Source organism: Sus scrofa, chromosome 4 (assembly GCF_000003025.6).
Source record: "Sus scrofa isolate TJ Tabasco breed Duroc chromosome 4, Sscrofa11.1, whole genome shotgun sequence".
NCBI lineage: Eukaryota > Metazoa > Chordata > Mammalia > Artiodactyla > Suidae > Sus > Sus scrofa.
In genome coordinates this window covers 38,338,147-38,355,176 of record NC_010446.5, presented here as the reverse complement: position 1 = coordinate 38,355,176, position 17,030 = coordinate 38,338,147, and the positions used below count along the sequence as shown (strand labels likewise).

The 17,030-nt window shown below is 41.6% G+C and overlaps 1 long non-coding RNA gene across 2 annotated transcripts in view; it reads left to right on the top strand.

The window, feature by feature from the left end:
• The window catches only part of LOC110260251, a 55,857-nt gene continuing 38,827 nt past the window's right edge, over positions 1–17,030 (top strand). The window contains exons 1-3 of one of the 2 annotated variants that reach the window (XR_002343191.1): positions 1–1,809; positions 2,906–2,964; positions 3,313–6,197. This is a non-coding gene — a long non-coding RNA (uncharacterized LOC110260251). Of the gene's footprint in view, positions 1,810–2,905; positions 2,965–3,312; positions 6,198–17,030 lie in introns of those variants that run through there. The other variant, XR_002343192.1, reaches the window with a different exon arrangement.

Below are 17,030 nucleotides of genomic sequence, written 5' to 3'. Positions count from 1 at the left end.
AAACCTGCAACCTCATGGTTCCTAGTTTGTTTCGTTTCCACTATGCCACAATGGGAACTCCTAATTTGCCAATTTTAAAACCTGAGCTCAATGATTATTCAGTAGCCTCCCCATCTTTGAAAAACCCCTCTCATGTTAAAAAAGAAAAAGTCCAGTGGAACCAAACTATCCCACGGACACTCACTTTTCCCTGAGCTTTACCCCCCATGAGAAGATATGTATGTGTATCACAGCTTTAGAACTAGCAAGACACTCTGAGTCCTGCTGCTCAGCGACTCATTTGTGCTGACATTTCAGGGATGAGCTTGACTCCTGGAAACTACAAAGGGCAGATGGCACGTGTTCAGAGAGACTGGGGAGCCGGCCTCAGCAAACAAGGCCTGGAGGGGAATCAAACAGCAGAATTAAATTAGTTGAGAGCTGTCGTTTAGCTGGGTGCCAAGCCGTTTGCCAAGCCCTATGCTGAGGACAATGGGAATGTCTCCTTGAGCACTTGGTCCCCACCTGTGCCATCAGGTGAAAAGGCACTTCATATGGCCCCTCAGCAGCACAGAAGGGGTACACATACGTGTCTGTGCCTATGTGCACATGTGGGTCTCTGAATTTGTGTGTCTGTGTATCCATGTGCCTGTGTGTATGAGGGTGTGTTTGTGCCTCTGTGTGTCTGTGAATGTGGGGGTAAAATGACAGGGGGCAGCCTTGCCCTTTAAGTAAAAGAGGCAGAAACAGTTGCTTCTCAGGGCTCCCACTGGATGTTACTTCTGGACTCGCCCTGATTTAAATGATGTGTTTCTACCTCCCGATGTCTCTGCCTTATGTCTCACAGCATCCAGTATTTTTCCTTCTTAGCTCTTATTGTGATTTGTCATTTTTGTTTACTGGGTGATGTCTGTCACCCCCACTAATTGGAAGCATCAGAGGGCAGGAATATTTGTCTCCAGTGCTCAGCACAGTGCCTGGCACAGAGTAAATGCTGACAAATAATAAATGAACCAAGGGCAGAGGGGCGAGCTAAAGTACAGGGTCAAGGCCCTCTCACTGGGAGTCATGATCGAGAAATTGCAGGTTCTTGGGAAGTAGGGTTGAGCTTCTGCATAACTGAAGTGAAGTGTGGGAGGCTTCCATAAAGGGGTTTTGTTGCATGGCCATCCTTAGCAAAATCTCCTGGGCTGAAGACTTGTGACATGCTGGTCAGGCAGTGCCATCGACAAGAACGGAAGGGACAGCTTCCCTGAGACAATATTTATGAATGAGCCCCAGAACCAGGGAAGGGCTGCCAAGACATTCCCATTGTCTTGTCCCGTTCCCACTAACACATGAAGCAGTTTGCAGAGGAATGATAGCAACATGGGCCAACATACCAGCGCCCCATTCTTCTGGGGCAGGGCCCACAGACACCACCCACATCGCCAGGCTTGAGAGAAGAGGGCACCGGATGTGCCTGCTGTTGAGACGTAGTGTACTGGTCAGAGGAGCGGTCTTGACATTGTTTCATTGTTGATTCTCCAGCACAAACCAAGAACCAAGAACCGTATCAGAGCCCCGGGTTTAATTCTATCTTTGTGGCTGGCTAGGCAAGACGCACCTGCGCACTGACTGGGCCTGCAGCTCATTGGCTGCTGAAGCGCGTGGGGCGTGTGCTGCCGTGGGAGGGGGAACTTCCGGTGTGAACTTATGGGGCACAGTCTGGGCGGTCTGGCGCTTCTCCGGCCTTCAGGGAAGAGGCGATATCTGAGCAGGACTTACAGCTTGAGGAGGGACCGCAGAGAGAAGAGCGTGTGCCCAGGTTCCTGGGGCAGGACGCAGAAGGTACAGAAGCAGCCAGCATCAAACCAGCTCCGCTGGGCCGGCATGGAACAGAAGCGGGTTGAGGGGGCGGGAGAGAGAGGGAGGGAGGCCGCCCTAGGGTCCACACAGAGAGGGATGGCTGGTGAGGACTTGGGGAGGAATCCAGATCTGCTTGTGGGAGGCGGTGGCCAGAGGCTCTGAGATCCCCGAGCAAATGCGGGACCTTCAGCTTTGGCTCCAGATCCTAGATTGGTAGTCTTAAAGCCATATTTGTTCCCTATTTACTTTAATTAATATTGTGTAAAATATGCACAGCATAAATGTTACCATTTTGAAACTACGCAACTCAGATTAGATGGGGACCGGAACCCAGCCAGAACTCAGGTTAGGACCTGAACCCAAGGGCTGAGATTCAAACCCATTGATTTTTTTAAACTTGAAATCACACACCTGGTCTCAGGACAGAATGAAGTTCAGGTTCTTTGTGTCTCAGCTCAGAAGGAATTCGGCCAGAGGCAAAGTGATGAGTAAGAAGTAGCTTTATTGGAGTTCACGTCGTGGCACAGTGGAAACAAATCTCACTAGTAACCATGAGGTTGCAGATGCGATCCCTGGCCTTGCTCAGTGGGCTAATGATCTGGCGTTGCCCTGAGCTGTGGTGTAGGCTGGCGGCTGTAGCTCCAATTCGACCTCTAGCCTGGAAACCTCCATATGCCCTGGTTGGGGCCCTAAAAAGACAAAAAAAAAAGTGGTAGCTTAATGAGAGAGATAACACTCTCCATGGACAGAATTTGGTCTGTCTCAAAAGGCAAGAGAGTGGCCCCAGAATATGGGGTGGTTAGTTTTTATGGGTTGGGTAATTTGATAGGCTAACAAGGTGAAGGATTATCCCAACTATTTCTGGGAGGGGATGGAGGTTTACAGGAATGCGGGCACTTGTCCATTTTTTGGCCCTTTATAACCCACCTTGGAACTATCCTGTTGCCTGTGGGCATGTCATTTGGAATCCTAATGTATCACAAGGAGAGTATGATGAGGCTCAAGATCTACTGAAAGTCAAACCTTCTGCCATTTGGGCCTCATTGCTTCTAATCAGTTTTCGTTTTATCCACAACAGCTCTGTCATTCTTTTAAAGGCTGTGCCCTGCACCCTTCCCTCCAATTTTAGGCGTACAGGTCAGTAGCACTGAGTATGTTCTTACTGTTTTGCAACCAGAAACCACTGTCCATCTCCATAAATTTTTTCACCTTGCAAAACAAAAACTCTGCACCCATTAAGACATAACTCCCCACTCCTGCTTCTACCCATCCTCCTGCCCCTGGTCCATATTTGGTTTTTGTATTCAGTTTGTGTTTAGTTTTATCACACATGGGCAGGAAGCGGGGATGGGGGGTAGGGAGGGGGGAGACTCCCAGTGCAGTGGAAAAAACTTAACATCAATCTGTTAAAATTCTAGGTCAGACATTTCCTAGCTATGAGAACTCAGTTAAGTAACATCATCTTTTGAATATTTGTCTTCTCAGCTGGAAGGTGAGAATGAGGAACATCCTAAACACTTGTTCTGGGAACTGGACAAGCCAGGATATTGAGCACCTGAAAACTGGGCTTCTGTTATTGCTTTGCCGTTTGCTTAGATCCAAAAGTTAAATCACATTTTTCTTACCTGTGGCTAATCCCTTATTCCATAAGTGTATATTAAACATTATGAGGCTGGGGCCTGTGCTGGCGCTATAGAGATGAGGAAAACATGGGCACAGTCCTGGCCCTCGCGCATCTCAGTTGGTGGGAGATGCAGAAGAACAAGTGGCCACTATAATACAGTCTGGAAAGTGCAGTGATGGTGATCCATATCTGGGGGCACAGAGGGGGGAATCCCTGAGCCGGGTGGATAGGATGAGGAGGAATTGGCCCCTTCAATTTCAGGAGGGGTGGGCTGGAGCCATAGGTCCCTCGAAGGAGGATTCAGGGCAGAGAAGGGAGAGGGAGGCAGGAGTCTCGTCTTAGAGGACACCTTTGCTTTAATGAACGTTATCTCACAGGTGATGGAAATCCATTGCACTGTGGATTGATGGTGCCAGGAGATGGGAGGGATGGCTTGAGGGGAACAAACTGGGAGCAGAGACTAGTTAAGGAGCTGCTGCAGTAGTCTGGCGGGAGATGATGGAAGCCTGAGGGGCAGTGGAGAGACAATGGAGATGAAGACACAGGTTTGAGAATCAATTTGGAAGCCTGAATTGGCAGTGAGTGGTGTGGAATGAAAGACCATGATGATTCAAGGACTTGCAGGTTTCTGGCCTTGATGACTGGATGGTAGATGTAGCACCCACTAGACAGAAGATCCAGGGGCAATAGTGTCTTGTCATGCTGAACTTGAGGTGCACATGTGGCATCAAGAATGGCAGGGGTGTGAGGTTTTAAGAAGCCTGGGCTGAAGGCAGGGATTTAGGGGCCATTAGCATGTAGGTGTTTACTGAATTGAGTGTGATGGTATTGACAAATACTGAACACACCACACAGACCTGCAGAAGTCATCCCTGTGTTAGCCCAGCCCTGCTATTTGTACTTCAAATGTCTATAGAGAGTGTATATACTACTTCCTCATGCTTATCTGACCACATTGTATCATATCTAAACCCTTTCCTTTCTTAATCTGAACCCTACCCTGTCCCTGCATATACATTATAAGTCAGTACTCTGCTATTGTGGCTTTTTCTTTTTCTATTGCTGTGTAACAAATAACCACAATATCTTAGTGTTTACCATCAACCATTTATTTAATTTACACATCTGTGGGTTGTCCGGGCCCAGTGAGACTGGCTGGACTAGGCTGGTTCATCTGGGTGGGCTCTGCTCCACTTGTCTTTTGTTCTCCTTCTAGGGCTAATTTAGACATGTTCTTCTCACAGCAATGTCAGAATACAAAAAGGAGAGCCTCTTAGAAAAGAGGAACTGACGCCACCATCACTTCCACCTTTGCTGATCAAATCACATGGCCCAACCCAAAGTCAAGGGACAGGGAAATAGAATCCATTGCTTTAGTAGGAGAACTGCAGTCACATGTCAAGAGGCATGGGTAAGGAAAGGGTGAAGAATTTGGGCAAATTCTTCAATTAGGGCTGAAAAATCCGCAATGGATCTGAGCCACAACACAAGCTTCAAGTGACGAGCTGGTATTTTTCCTTGTTCCCTTTGGGTTCCACCACCTGCCTGCCCTGCATTGTTGATGCTCCTCAGAGATCATGAAGCCTTTGTAAATCTCATGATTTACAAAGTGCCTGGCAGAATGGAAGTGGAAACTGAAGGAGAGAAGGATGAAGCCCCTCCAGAACCAGATCAGGATGATTACCAGAGCACTGATGGGCATTCCAAACTCGAGGTTGATGAAGTAATGATGACAGGTGGTTTTTGTTGGCCTTCTGTGTTCTAAGTCATTTATATATAGCCTTTTATTATCGATGGCATCACCACAAACCTGCAAGGTATTGTCACCACTTTCAAAGAGGAAATTGGCTCTAAAAGATCAAGAAACATGCCAATATTATAGTGAATTTTTTATTTAAAAATGTTTTTAAATGGAAAAAGTTTCAAACTCATTTGATCATAAGCTCAATATCTATTCTGTTCAATAACTTAAGTGAGGTTTAAGAATTCTCTTAGTGCCTGTAATACAGACAAATTCATGTAATTATGTGGGGGCATTTCTCCAAGAGATATAGTTAAATGGAAACTAAACTATCTTTGGGTTTTAAAATGGTGGGGGGCAAGAGTAGGTAGGAAGAAAATAAATATCTGTGCATGCATTTGCTTATCTATGCATGAGGAAGCTCTAAAACAATACCCAAGAAATGAAGGACAGTGCTTACTTATGAGAAATTGGAATAGGGACAAGGATGGGAGGGAGAATTTCACGGCAAATCTATTGATACTGATTTTTTGAATAATGTGAATGTTAAAGCTATTCATAAAACTAAAGAGAAGTAAATAAATATTGGTCCAGGCTAGGGTGGAAATGGGACAGAAAGATGAGATAAGGCTTTGAGAAGTTTTAATTACAGAGCTCCATATATAAGGGCCACAGATTAGAAGGGCGTTTAGAAGTCCAAATGGCCCTCCATCCACTATTAGAATATTATTTGAAAAACAGAATGTACAACATAGACAGCCCCATCTAGAACAGTGCCAGGGGTTCAGTGACCTAGAGCTTTTAATGGAGAATCAGTGTCGTCCCTCTGTACTAGATGTCGACCAATCCTGGCTGTCTTTCCCCAAATTGTACAACCATTTAGTTTGCGTCCTTGAATCCCTTTGTATCATACTGTGGCAAGTTCTCAGTTCTCTTTCTTCCTCCTACAGAATTCTTCTTGCCAATGTTCCTGTGTGAGTTTTCTTTTTGTTTCATGTTATTGAAAATTTGATGCTTTTCTTCTTCTTTTTTTTTTTTTTTTTGTCTTTTCCAAGGCTGCACCCGCAGCATATGGAGGTTGCCAGGCTAGGGGTCTAATCAGAGCTGTAGCTGCTGGCCTACACCACAGCCACAGCAGCGCTGCATCTGAGACCTACACCACAGCTCACAGCAACACCAGATCCTTAACCCATTGAGCAAAGCCAGTTATTGAACCCACAACCTCATGGTTCCTAGTTGGATTCGTTAACCACTGAGCCACGACGGGAACTCCTTGTTTCTGTTTTATAGATAGGTTTGTTTTTGCCATATTTCAGATTCTACATATAAGTGATATATTTGTTTTTCTCTTTAGGACTTCACTTGGTGTGATCATCTTTAGTTGCATCCATGTTGGTGCAAATGGCATTCTTTCTTATGGCTGAGTAGTAATCCATTGTATATAGGTACCACATCTTCTTAATTCATTCCTCTGTCGGTGGACATTTGTTTCCATGTCTTGGCTATTGTGAATAATGCTGCTGTGAACATAGGGGTGAATGTGTCTTTTTTTTTTTTTTTTTTTTTTTTTGTCTTTTTGCTATTTCTTTGGGCCGCTCCCGTGGCATATGGAGGTTCCCAGGCTAGGGGTTGAATCGGAGCTGTAGCCCCTGGCCTATGCCAGAGCCACAGCAACGCGGGATCCGAGCTGCGTCTGCAACCTACACCACAGCTCACAGCAACGCCGGATCGTTAACCCACTGAGCAAGGCCAGGGATCGAACCCGCAACCTCATGGTTCCTAGTTGGATTCTTTAACCACTGTGCCATGACTGTGTCTTTTTGTGTTATAGTTTTGTCCAGATATATGCCCAGAAGTGGGATTTCTGGATCATATGGTAGTGGTATATTTAGTTTTCTGAGGAACCTTCATAATGTTTTCCATAGTAGTTTACCAATTTACATTCCCACCAACAGTGTAGGAGTGTTCCCTTTTTTCCTCATCCTCTCCAGAATTTGTTATTGGTAGACTTGTTAATGGTGGCCATTCTGACTGTTGTGAGGTGGTACCTCATTGTAGTTTAGATTTGCCGTTAGTGATGTTGAGCGTTTTTCATGTGCTTACTGGCCATCCATATGTCTTCTTTGGAAAAATGCCTGTTTAGGTCTTCTGTCCATTTTTCAATTGGGTTTTTGGTGGTTGTATGAGTTATTTGTGTATTTTAGAGATTAAGCCCATGTCATTTGCATCCTTTGCAACTATTTTCTCCCATTTCATAGATTGTCTTTTCATTTTGTTTATGGTTTCCTTTGCTGTGGAAAACCTTGTAAGTTTGATGAGGTCCCATTTGTTTATTTTTGTTTTTCATTCTATTGCCTTGGAGACTGACCTATGAAAACATTTGTTTGGTTTATGTCAGAGAATGTTTTACCTATGTTCTCTTCTAGGAGTTTTATCTTTACGTTTATCTTCTAGGTGTCTTGTCTTATATTGATGTCTTTAAGCCATTTTGAGTTTATTTTTGTATATGGTGTGAATGTGTGTTCTAGTTTCATTGATTAGCATGAAGCTGTCCAGTTTTTCCAGCACCACTTGCTGAAGAGACTTTTTCTCACTTTATATTCTTGCCTCTGGAGTTCCCTTTGTGGTGCAGTGGTTAACGAATCCACCTAGGAACCATGAGGTTGCGGGTTCAATCCCTGGCCTTGCTCAACAGGCTAAGGATCCAGTGTTGCCGTGAACTGTGCTGTAGGTTGCAGATGTGGCTCAGATTTGGCATTAGCTGTGGCTCTGGCATAGGCTGGTGACTATAGCTCTGATTAGACCCCCTAGCCTGGGAACCTCCATATGCCATGGAAGTGGCTCTAGAAAAGGCAAAAAGACAAAATAAATAAATAAATAAAATATATTCTTGCCTCCTTTGTGGAAGATTAATTGACATTAATAGGTGTGTGGGTTTATTTCTGGGCTCTACATTCTGTTCCATTGATCCATAAGTCTGTTTTTGTACCAGTACTACACTGTCTTGATTACTGTAGCTTTGTAATATTGTCTGAAGTCTGGGAGAGTTATGCCTCCTGGTTGTTTTTCCCCCCTCTGGGTTGCTTTGGCAATTCTAGGTGTTTTATGCTTCCATATCAATTTTTGGATTGTTTATTCTAGTTCTGTGGCAAATGTCCTGAGTAATTTATAGGGATCTCATTAAATCTATAGATTGCTTTGGGTAGTATGGCCATTTTAACAATATTAATTCTTCTGATCCAGGAGCATGGGATATCTTTCAGTTTCTTTGAGTCCTATTTAATTTCCTTGATTAATGTTTTATAGTTTTCAGCACATAAGTCTTTGACTTCCTTGGTCAGGTTTATTCCTAGGCATTTTAATTTCTTTGGTGTGATTTGTAAAGGTATTGTTTATAATCCTCTTCTAATAGTTCATTGTTAGTATTCAGAAATGTAACTGATTTCTGATGTTAGTCCTGCTGATATGCTAAATTCATATCAGTTTGAGTAGTTTCTGTGTGGAGTCCATAGGGTTTTCTGTGTATAGTATCATGCCATCTGCATTGAGTGACAATTTTACCTCTTCTCTTCCAATTTGGATACTTTTTTTTTTTGGTCTAATTACTGGGCTAGGACTTCCACTATGTTGAATAAAAGTGGTGAGATTGTCTTATTCCAGATTTTATTGGAAAGGCTTTCAGCTTTTGTCTGTTGAGTATTGTCTCTGAGCCTGTCATAAATGGCTTTTATTATATTGAGATGTTCCCTCTATCCCCACTTTGTTAAGAGTTTTTATCATGAATGGATGTTTAATTCTGTCAGTGCTTTTTCTCCATCTATCAAGAGGATCATGCAGTTGACTTCTTAATGTGTTATATGACATTGATTTATTTTCATATGCTGAACCACCCTTGTGAACTTGGCAGTCCCAATCAGTTGTGATGTATGATCTTTTTTATGTGTTGTTGGATCTGGCTGGCTAAAATATTGAGAATTTTGTGTTTGTATTCATCAAAGATATGGGCCTCTAATTTTCCTTTTTGGTAATCTCTTTGGTTTTGGTATTAGGGTTATGGTGGCTTCTTAGAATGTCTTTGGGAGTGTTCCTTTAATCTTTTGGAAGAGTTTAAGAAGGATGGGTAAAAGTTCTTTGGTAGAATTTGCCTGTGAAGCCATCTGATCCTGAACTTTTGTTTGTAGGGAGTTTTTTTTTTTTAATTACATATTCAATTTCATTTCTAGTGATCAATTTGTTCAAATGATCTATTTCCTCTAGCTTCAGTTTTGGTGGGCTGTATGTTTCTAAAAATTGTCCAGTTTTTCTAGGTTGTCATATTCCTTGGCAAATAATTGTTCATAGTATTCTCTTATGGTTTTTTGTATTTATGAAGTATCTATTGAGATTCTTCCTTTTCATTTCTTATTTTGTTTATTTGGGTTCTCTCTCCTTGATGAATCTGGCCAGAGGTTTTGCAATTTTGTTTACCTTTTCACAGAACCAGCTCTTGATTTTATTGATCTTTTGTTCTGTATTTTTGATCTCTATTTTTTTATTTCCTCTCTGATCTTTATGATTTCCTTCCTTCTGCTGACTTTGGGGTTTGTTCTTTTTCTAATTCTTTTAGGTGTTCTTTTTCTTTTGCGTCTTTTTTTTTTTTTTTTTTTTTTTTTTTTTTTTTTTTTTTTTTTTTTTTTTGTCTTTTCTAGGGCCTCTCCTGCAGCATATGGAGTTCTAAGGCTAGGGGGTTAATCGGAGCTGTAGCCATCTGCCTATGCCAGAGCCACAGCAACACGGGATCCGAGCCATGTCTGCAACCTATACCACAGCTCACGGCAGCACCAGATCCTTAACCCACTGAGCAAGGCCAGGGATTGAACCCGCAACCTCAGGGTTCCTAGTTGGATTCGTTAACCACTGCACCATGATGGGAACTCCTGTTCTTTTTCTAATTCTTAATTAGGTTGTTAATTTGAGATCTTTCTGTCTTTTTTTTTTTTTTTTTTTTTTTTTTTTTTAGGAAGCCCTGTATTGCTATGAACTTGCCTCTAAGCACTGCTTTTGTGGCATCCCATAGATTTTGTATGGTTGCATTTTCACTATCGTTTGTCTCAAGGTCTTTTTAAATATCCTATTTGATTTCCTCATTGACCCATTGGTTTTCTAGTAGCATGTTGTTTAGTCTCCATGTGTCAGTTTTTCTCATTTCTTTTCCGGTGGTTGATTTCTAGTTTCATGATACTGTGGTCAGAGAGGATGCTTGAGATAATTTATGTACTCTTAAATTTATTGAGGTTAGTTTTGTGCCCAAGTATGTGGTCAGTCCTGGAGACTGTTCCCTGTGCACTTGAAAATAATGTATATTCTGGTTCTTTTGGATGAAATGTCCTGAAAATAGCAATTAGTCTAACTGTTCTGTTGTGTCATTTAGGATCCCTGTTGCCTCATTAATTTTCTGTCTAAAAGATCTGTCCATTGATGTGTGTAGGATGTTAAAGTCTCCTACTGTTATCGTATTCCCATGAATTTCTCCTTTTATGTCTGTTAGTATTTGGGTGCTCCTATATTAGAGGCATGTATATTGATAAGTGTAATATCCTCTTCTTGAATTGATCCTTTGATAATTAAGTAGTGTCCTTCTCTGTCTTGCCTGTCATTTCCACTTGCATGAAATATCTTTCCATCCCCTCACTGTCAATTTATATGTGCCCTTTGCTGTAAGGTAGGTCTCTTTTTTTAATCCAGTCTGCTACTCCATGTCTTTTGATTGGAGCATTCAGTCCATTAACATTTAAGGTAATTATTGATAAATATGTATTTATTGCCATTTTAAACCTTGTTTTTCAGTTGATTCTATGTTTCTCCTTTGTTCTTTTTTTTGGGGGGGTGGATGATTTCCTTTTATTTTATGCTTGTGTCCACTTCTTTTTTTGTGAATGTATTGTTTGTTTTTGATTTGTGGTTGCCCTGTTTTTCAAGTATATTAACCCCTTCCTATATCTGCTTGCTTTAGACTGATAGTCATATGGTCTCAGACACGTTCCTCACATTTTATGGTTTTGATGTCCATTTTTACATCTTTACGTTTATCCTTCTGCTGGTCCTTGTGTTTCTCATTGCTTTCACAAAGAGGTTGTTTTTTTTCCTTTCCATTTTGATGTATATACTAGCTTATTTAAGTGATTACTTTCCAATTGTGACTTCATCCATCCTATCTATATCTTATTACTTCTTTCCTATTTAGAGGAGACCTTTCAATATTTCTTTTAGAATAGGTTTTGTATGCTGTATTCATTTTAGTTTTTGTCTGAAAATTTATTTCTGTCAATTTAGTGATAATCTTGCTGGGTAGAGTATTAGGCTGCAAATTTTTGGAACTTTGAATATATCTTGCCACTGTCTTCTGGCCGATAGTATTTTTGTGGAAAAATCAGCTGATAACCTTTTGGGGTTCCTTTATAATTGTTTGGTTTTTTCTTGCTGCCTTTAAAGTCCTTTCCTTATTTTAACTTTTGTCATTTTGATTATAATTTGTCTTGGTTTAGGTCTGCTTGGGTTCAGCTTGTTTGGAGCCCTCTGTGCTTCCTGTATTTTCATGTTTCCTTTGTCTTTTTATTTTTTTATCTTTTTAGCACCACACCCATGGCATATGGAGGCTCCTGGGCTAGGAGTCGAATCATTGCTGAAGCTGCTAGCCTATGCCACAGCAACACCAGCCCTGAGCCACCTCTGTGACCTATACCACAGCTCACAGCAATACTGGATCCTTAGCCCACTGAGTGAGGTCAGGGATCGAACCTGTGTCCTCATGAATACTAGTCAGGTTCTTTAACTGCTGAGCCATGACAGGAACTCCATGTTTCCTTTAGAATTAGGAAGTTTTCAGTCATAATTTCTTCAAATATAATTTGAATCCCCCTTTCTTTTTCTTCTCTTGGAATCCCTGTTATGCATTATTGGTCCACTTTATATTATCCCATAGATCTCTTAAATTACCTTCCTTTTTTTAAAATTTGGTTTTCTGCCTGCTGTCCCGATTGAGTGATTTCCATTATTTTCTAAGTTATTTGTTTGTTCCTCTGCATTATTCATTCTGCTGTTCCATGCCTTTAACTCAGCTTTTGTCTCTGCAAAGTAATTTTCTAATTTTTCTTGGTTCCTCGTTATATTTTCTAGTTCCTTTCTAAGTAATCGGCATTACTGTTGATTTCTGTCTTTAATTCCTTCAGTAGTTTCATTACCTCCTTTTGGAACTTGGTGTCTGTTAGATTGGAGAGGTCTGCTTCATCGTCTGCTCCTTCAGGGGAATTCTGTTCTTTTAAATGAGAATGGTTTCTGTGCTCCTTTATTTTGATTATTCTTTCTTATTCTGTGAGTTTAGAGAAAACAATTACCTACTCTCATCTTAGAGGACTATGTTTATGTGGGAGCATCCCTGGATAGTTTTGTGAGGGCTTTTTTTTTTTTTTTTTTTTTTTTGGTGTGAGGGCTGCTTTTGGTTTGGATGCTTTCTGTCTTTCCTCAGTGTGTGAAGGCTGTCATCCACTTGATAGGGGATGGGAAGGTGTTTGGCCTGCTTGTGCTGCCAGGATGGTGGAGGCAATGGATGGCCCTGGCAGGCAGCACCTGGTCCCCAGGCCCTTGGTAGTGGTGCTTGTGTATTCCCAGAGGGGTAAGGGCAACAGACTGTGATCAGTTGCAGGGTTCTCCACAGCAGCAACCCTTGAGGCAACTGTGACTGCAGGTGGTGCTTGGTCATGGGACTGTTAGTGTGGCGGGCTGTGCCCCCTTCAGGAGCCTAAGATGGCTGCAGCAGCTTACAACTGATCCTGTAGCCCATGCAAGAGGCGCCCTACCACCTGAGAGCCCATGCATGCTCAGAGAAAGAAGTTTCTATGACACCCTCTCAATTTCCCAACAATGGTGCCTGTTTTCTCTGGTGGGCCCAGGACTCTTCTTGCACTCTCTTGATTGTGGTGCACCACTCCCCAGCAGTACCCCTCTGCCCCAGACTCTCTCCAGAACTGACCTCCAAAGCCCAAGTCTTAGCACTAGGCCCCTCCCCGAATGCCTCAGGCAGTGAGGTCCTGGACAGTGATACTGGTAGTCTGTGAAGCTCTCTTTCTGCTTTGCCCTCCTCTGATCAGCTGCTGTGCCTTTCCCATGCCTTTGTGGCTCCCCCCTGCCCAATCCTGGCTGATCTCAGTTAGGTGGCCTCCTAGGGTGTGGATTCCTTTCCTCTTTCACAGCTTCCTCTCAGGAGTCCTGGTCCACACCTGAAGCCTTTTTTTTTTTTTTCTTCTCTGTCTGTCTGTCTCTCCTTTTCCCCTTTTGTTCTGCCCAGTTAATGTGGAGATTTCCTTGTTCTTGTCTTTTTGTAAGTCTGAGGTGTTCTGTCAGTGTTCAGTAGATATTCTTTGTGAATTGTTCAACATACAGATTTTTTTATGTGTTTGTAGAAGGAAGTGTCACATCATAATTCTCTGCCATCTTGATCCCACCTCAACAGTACTCATTTTTAAAAGGTTACAATTCATTGGTTTTTAATATATCCGTAGATATGCAATCATCACACCTATCAATTTTAGACCATTCTTTAACTCCCTTAAAAAAAGCCCTTCTGCCCATTATTTCATTCTTTTTTTTATTGCTGAACCATATTTCCTGATATAGATGTACTACACTTTATCCATTGAACATTTGATAAAAGCTTTTATCTTATAAAGCAGCAGTCTGATGTATTCATAATGCAAACTGTATATGTAATTTAAAATTTTCTAGTAGTTATTTTTCAAAAAGTAAACAAGTGAAATTAAGATATTTTAAACCAGCATATCCAGAGTATTATTTTGATATGTAATAAATACTAAAATTGTTCATGAGATAGTCTGCATTTTATATTGTACTAAGTTCGTGAAATACGGTGTTTTTTACTCACAGCTCATCTCAGTTTGGACTATTCACATTTCAAGTGCTAGTAGCTACAATTTTGGACAGCGTAGTTAGTAATATAAACTGTTTCTGGTTTCCTTCTTGACTTCGGCTTCTAGAAAGCTTTGGACCAAATTCACAGTAAGCAATTTTTCTTTTACTTTTTTGGGTGTGGGATTGGGGAGGGCCACACCTGCAGCAAGTGGAAGTGCCTAAGCCAGAGATCAAATCCAAGCCACAACATTAACTTGAGCCATAACAGTGACAACACCGAGTCCTCAATTGCTAGGCCACCAGGGAACTCCCAGTTTTTCTATTAATATGATTCATGGCTCCAGATTGCTTCTTTGCTTTTGTTTTCCTTTTGTTGTATCTTTTCTCACTTGTTTTCAGTTTATGCTAATCTGTTACACTTTATACCCCTTCCTTTGTAAACTGCCTTAAATAAAAATGAAAATGACATAGGTCTTGAGAAGAATAATGCTGACAAAAAGATATATATTTCAGTCAAGGCAAATAACTAGTGAACTGATTTGAGGAATTGAATTTAAGCTTATTTCTTCTCCTTCCTCCTCTTCTCTTCCTTTTAAGCCTATTTCTTCCCCTCCTTCCCCTCTTTCTTCTTCCTCCTCCTCTTCTTTGTTTTTGTTTGTTTGTTTGTTTTTTTAAGGGCTGCATGTGTGGCATATGGAAGTTCCCAGGCTCGGGGTTGAATCAGAGCTACAGCTGCTGGCTATAGCCACAGCAACGTGGGATCCAAACCACATCTGTGACTTATACCCCAGCTCATGGCAATGCCAGATCCCCGACTCACTGAGTGAGGCCAGGGATCAAACCCGCATCCTAATGGACACTAGTCACATTCGTTTCTGCTGCTCCACAATGGGAATTCCCAAGCCTATTTCTTTAGATGCTGCTGCTAATCCTCCACCCACCTTTCTCTGGCCCCTTTGTCCCAACACCCAAACTTACCAAGACTCTGCAGGCATCATTTCTTCTATATAATGTCAAATAATAGAAATGATTTAGCCCGTGTGACTGGTAGACACAGGTAACAGGAAATAGTGCAGGTATTACTTGGAATTAATGTATGTAAGTAACGTTTAGTGATTTGGGAAACCAAAAACAGAAGCAAAACAGACCACATGACCTCCTAAATTAGAGGATAGAGCAAGAAGACAAATGATCTTCAGTGCATTTTCACTAAAGGCCTTCATTGTGTCAAGAACTTTCTGGGAATTGTACTAATTGAGACTATTTTTTCTCTTCTCTCTGCTTTTCCATCTGCTCTGCCATCCCCACAACACCCTTCTTTCTCCTGCCTTCGCCAGCCTCAGGGCCCTGTCCAAATACCCCTTCAGTGATGCCTTCTTTGGCCTGCTCCATAAGGCTCCTTTTCTCTTTCTTAACCACACTTGCCACATTCCTATGCTCTGTAGCAGGCGATAAGCACCAGCTCTCAAGCAGGAGACAGGTCACATTTATTTCTGTATTTCCACAAGTAGCTGGAGAGTGGCATGAAGTTGGTGCTCAGTGGATGTTGTTGATAAGTTAAAGTGCTAGTCATTGGTGCTCCCTGAATGTGGGGCAATGTGCTAAGGGCTTCATGTGTATGGCACATTCATCTTCACAACCATCTGAGGCTGCCTTCTCTGTTTGATAAGGAAGGTGAGACTTTTGGAGAGGTTAAATGACTCACCCAAGGTCACGCAGCAGGTCAGTGGCAGAGCATCAAAGATACCTTGGAGGAGTTTCAATCTGTAGAAGAGAGTTTTCATGTGTTTTATAATAACCTCAAAAACTAAAGAAATGAATTTGCTTCGGATTGGACATAGTACATATAGGCTTTTTCTGCCAGAAGAAGGTGTTATTTTTAGCCAACTTCAAAATGGTTACCGTAAAGTAATAGTGTACATTTGCGGTTTTTTAATTAGTCCAGTGGGGTATGAGCTTAGTCCAGTGGGGTATGAGCTATCAGAAAGACTTTTAAAAAAAATCTATTTTTTTTTTTTAGAATTAAAGTATGGCACAACATTGTAAATCAACTAATTTCTGCTGTATAGCAAAGTGACCCAGGCATACATATCTGTAACATTCTTTTTCTTATCTACCATCACGGTCTATCCCAAGAGACTGGATATATTTCTCTGTGCTATACAGTAGGAACTCACTGCTTATCCATTCTAAATGTAAATAGTTTGCATCTACTAACTCCTAACTCCCAATCCCTCCCCCTCGGCAACCACAAGTCTCTTCTCCATGTCTGTAGTCTGTTTCTGTTGTAGACAGGTTCATTTGTGCCATATTTTAGATTCTACATGTAGGTGATATCATATGGTATTTTTCTTTCTCTTTCTGACTTGGTATGAGAATCTCTAGTTGTTTTTCTGTAGCTGTGAATGGCATTATGTATACATTTCATTCTTTGTTATGGCTGAGTAGCATTCCATTGTATATAGGTACCACATCTTAATCCATTCATCTGTTGATGGACATTTAGGTTGTTTCCATGTCTTGGCTATTGTGAATAGTGCAGCTAGGAACATAGGGTGCGTGTACCTTTTTGAGTTATAGTTTTGTCCAGATAGATGCCCAGGTGTGGGACTATTGGATGATGTAATTGTTCTATATATAGTTTTCTGAGGCACCTCTATATTCTTTTCCATAGTGGTTGTATCAATTTACACTTCCACCAGCACAGTAGGAGGGTTCCTTTTCTTCCTCATCCTCTCCGGCATATGTTATTTGTAGACTTGCCTCCTGCCCAATGCGAGGTGGTAGGTACCTTATTGTAGTTTTGATTTGCATCTCTCTATTCATTAGTGATACTGAGCATCTTTTTATGTGCCTACTGGCCATCCATATGTCTTCTTTGAAGAAATGTCTATTGGGGTCTTTTGCCTATTTTTTTCAATCAGGTTGTTTGTT